The 4,423-nt window shown below is 44.7% G+C and overlaps 1 non-coding gene across 1 annotated transcript; it reads right to left on the bottom strand.

The window, feature by feature from the left end:
• Positions 1-261: 261 nt before the first annotated feature.
• LOC142452269 (small nucleolar RNA SNORA48) lies at positions 262-408 on the bottom strand. Its single transcript, XR_012785291.1, has one exon. It is a non-coding gene; the product is annotated as a small nucleolar RNA SNORA48 (small nucleolar RNA).
• Between the last annotated feature and the right edge of the window lie 4,015 nt (positions 409-4,423).

Genomic DNA, 4,423 nt, shown 5'->3' with positions numbered 1-4,423 from the left:
AGGAGGCACACGCTGGCCATTGAGGCCACTTCCGGCGCTGCTCACTTCATTCCGCTGGTCAAAGTGGTTTCTGCCATGTGTCGACTTGTACTTTGAGATGAGGCACACCAAATAAAACTCCACTGCCCCCCAGCTCATGGTGCCCTCTACAACAGAGCAGAACTGCGGTTCCCAGGCTATAATCTTTATGATCCCCCGACTCTCTGAGCCCCAGAGTGCTTTACCCACTGTGCCACAGAATTTCTTTTATTATTATTTTTAAAATGTGTCCTAGCATGAAGCAACTCTGGCCACAATCCAGGCACCAATCTAGGATGAACAAAGGACTTCAAGTTGGCTCTGCCCCTAACTGGTTGATATAAGAGCACCACCACCAATCAGGGGTCTCTTTGCCCATAGCCCGGGGCCACCAGAACGTCTACTGATGGAAGCAGGTCTCCTTTCGGACCTCTAGCTTTGATCAAACGAGCTGCCACCCTGCTAGTTCCGTCATAGCCGTAGTTGGCGTGTCACATTAAGAAAGACCAGCTCTCTTGGGCCTTATTTATTTATTCATCCACTTATTTCCATGAGCAGAGACTCATGGGTTCTTATTTTATTCAATAGGTAATAATCTTTTACTATCCATAATTTGTACTAAAGCCAACTATAAAACGGAATAGCTCTGAGCTTAATAGTTTACTTGACAACGTTTATTGACCCAGGCAAGACAGATTCACCTCTGAAAGCCATGGGTATATTTTCTTCTCCCAGAATGCAGATTTTTCTCATGTTAAGAATTGTGCTTTGTCTTTGTTTTTGCTGTGACCAAGGTTCGTCACTCTGAACACGGAGAACAGGCGGTGTCATTATTAATCACTCCTGTGAAATATGACAGCACTACCATCCAAGATCAATAGGGAGCATCTCTCCAAAGAAGGCTTAAAAACCTCATTTGCCCAATATTATATCAGCCGGTTATCAAAGAATTCCAACATGACTTTACACTTTTATAAGGGAGAATATAATTGGAACAGGGAGTAGACTAAATTCAGTGGGTGAAAAACAATCATTTTAAAATCACTTTTCTTAAAAACAGATTCCGTCTCGCCTTTCTTTCCAAGCCCTAGGCATGTCCTGTAGTCTTACCAGAAGGTACTCCTTATGAGACATCTAAAAGCTCAATTCCAGCAGAGATAAGCTCATTAATGTCTCATCCAATTTAAAGGTTCCCCCCACTGCCCAGCTCAGCACGAACGGTGACATTTCGTGAACCTGCGCAGGGGAGAAGCCTGCATGGGGTGGAGTGACTTCATGCTGGACCGCTAACCTTGAGATCTGCAATTCAGCCCACACCGCCTTGGAAACCCTGGCGTTCGGTTCTATCCCATGCCACAGGGCCGCCAGAAATGAGAATCGGCCCGAAGCAGTGAGTTTGGGTTGAGCTTTTGCAGTGAGAAGAGGAAACCCCGGTCTGTTTCATGTTTCCTCTATCTTGTTCCTCTTTCCCTGGTCTCTCTTTCCATCATTTTGTCTTCAGGGCTAAGGGTGGGCTGAAAAAAGAAACCCTGGGTGAGTGAGCAACAATGTAACTTGACCAATAACGTTGTAAGGAACTTTGGCAATGCTGTGGGTAAGCAATAAGGAGCGCCTGACCGCATGGCCCGTCTGTCTCCGTGCAGACCACAACCCTCTGGGGCGGCTTTGCCTATTATAGAAGGCCTTTATGCATCAGAACCGACCCCATGGCAATGCGCTTGTATAACGTAGTAGTGTGGATTACGTATCCTCTGTGGGGCAGTTGCCCCGGTGCTGTTCATCTCTTTCTCCTTTCTCTCATGGTGTGTGTGTGTGTGTGTGTGTGTGTGTGTGTTAGCAGTTCAAAACCACCAGATGCTCCATAGGAGAAAGACCAGGCTTTCTACTCCCGTAGAGAGTTACAGTCTCAGAAGTAAACAGGGGCGGTCCGACACTGCCCTGTAGGGTCGCTCTGAGTAGGAACTGGCTGGGTGGCAGTGAGTTTGGTTTTTTAGGTTTGGGCCCTAGTTGACAACTCCTCTTCTGTGACGTTCACCAGCTCAAGGAGAGACTGGGTGCCCGTGCCCCGTAACTCAGGACATGCATGGCCCCAGCCACGTGCCCTTTACTCTGCTCCAGGTACTGGTGGGCGCTGAGAGCTCCTTTCAGGCAAAATCCACGGGTCACCACACTTCCCTCCTATTTTCTCAACCGCAACTCCAGAAAACGCAGTTCATTTCTTCCAGAAGCTCAGCCCCCTGCGCCTGGGGCCGGGCCTGTGGGCTTTTTGCGTTCAGTGCTCATGTACCGAGGGGGGTGTGCCCTTTCTGCTCACTCTCTGCAAGAGATTTTTTTGCAGGTATGTCACTGACATGAGGGGATGGGGAAGGCCTCCCCCAGGACAGGCAACAGGTGACAGGTGGTAGACACCTGACAGCTCTCCTCAGAGGAATTCGGAATGGTCATCTCAGTGTTCTGCCTCCTACTAGATCTACGGTCAAAAAATATTCAACGAGCAAAAGAAAACCTTAGCAAAAACGGCGCTAAAACCAGCGGATAGACATGTGACTATACAAACCAGGCCTTCCTCTACCTCATCACATACAAACATTTACGCGCGATGAATCAGAGATCGAAACGTTAAATTAAAAACGATAGCACTTTCAGAATGAAGTGTGAAGTCCTCGTGACTCTGGGTTTTTAAGAGGTTTCTGAAATAGGACACAGGCAACGCAGACTCCAGAGCCAGAAGCCAACACGTTTGACTTCATCAGCACGCACAGCTCTTACCTTTAAAAGACACGTGACAAAACGGAAGACAAGCTAATGGCCAGGAAGAGATATTTACAGAAATAAATATTTTCTAAAATAAATAAGAAACCCTCAAAACTTCATAAGAAGAAAAACAACCAACCGTGAAAAGGCAAAAATTATTTGAGCACCTATTTTCCCAACGAAGACATCAAAATGGCAAGTAAGCACATGGACAGATGTTCCACATCGGTAGTGACTCACTCACTGCCATCGAGTTGATTCCGACTCCCAGTGACCCCGTAGGGCAGGGTAAACAGCCCCGGTGCGTTCTGGCGACCGTCACACTGTGTGGGAGTAGTCTTTCTCCCATGGAGCAGCTGGTGGTTTTGAACAGAGGGAGGGTAAGAACCCTTGGACTTAGCAGCCCAGCACATAGCTATCACACCGCCAGAGCTCCTTGAATAGTGGTCAGGGAAATATAAATGATCACCACACTGAGATACTCCTATGCACTTACCAGAATTGCTCAAATTTAAAAAGACTCACCATACCAAGTACTGGTGATAATATGGAGTAACTGGAACTCTGGCACATTACTGATGGGAGTATAAAATGGTACAATCCTTTGGAAAAGTTTAACAGTTTGCTAAAGAGCTAAGTCTACACCCACCAAACGACTAGTCTTTAAGTAATAAAGAGTCTGCATAGAAAAACAAAAGCACATGATTATATAATGACTTGAACAAGAACGTTTATAGCAGCATGATTTGCAGTGTCCAAAATCTGGAAACAACTTAAATGTTCATCATTGGTTGAGTAGATACACAAATACTCACATAACCACCTAATGAAATGCTACTTAGCAACTAAAGAAGTGAAAATGGATGTATGAAACAATGTGGACGAACTTCAAAATAAGTACAGTGAGTGGAAGACAAAAGAATATTGTCTACATCCATCTATATAAAACATGGGCTAGTGCAGCAGAATGGAGGTCCGTGGCTATTTGTGGATGGAGAGAAGTGTGTGTTAAGTGACAAATTACAGAGGAACTTTGGGCACGATGGCTATATTATCTTGAATGTTGGTGATGGTTCTCTGTATATGTGTATAAAATACAAATGTTATATATGTGTTAAAGCTCATCCAACTTCCTGCTTTAAATATTTCTCATTTATTGTGTGTTAGTTTATAATAAAGTTGTAGAAAGTAGAATCATATAAAATTTGATGGGAAATAATGGGGAAATGTAGTATTTAAACCGTTAATGTAGTCAGCATACCAAGTGGCTTACAAATCAACAAGAAGACATAAACATGTCAACAGAAGTAGTAAGATGTGGTAACTAACAGTTAGCAATGGGGAAGTATCCTAACTTCAAACACTTCATGAATAAAAGAGGGTTTGAAACAACGATCCACCTGCCAGTCATCATTTATAAACAGGCGTTCCCCCTGCGGCCCTGTCATGCTGCACCATCGGTCCTGGTCGTGGTGCAGCCAGCTGGGCAGCCACACTCCAGCAATGGCAACAGAATTTAGAAAGCTCTTCAGAGAAGTCATTTGCTCACAGTGTTAAAATCTCCAGGTGTTGGATCATGGGTCACTTTAGTTTCCTTTACAATGTTATCTACTCCTGTTTTAACAATGGTTTAAAAAAGAATTTTGGAAAA

Source organism: Tenrec ecaudatus, chromosome 6 (genome assembly GCF_050624435.1).
Source record: "Tenrec ecaudatus isolate mTenEca1 chromosome 6, mTenEca1.hap1, whole genome shotgun sequence".
In the NCBI taxonomy this organism is placed as follows: domain Eukaryota; kingdom Metazoa; phylum Chordata; class Mammalia; order Afrosoricida; family Tenrecidae; genus Tenrec; species Tenrec ecaudatus.
This window is presented reverse-complemented; position numbering and strand designations above follow the sequence as displayed.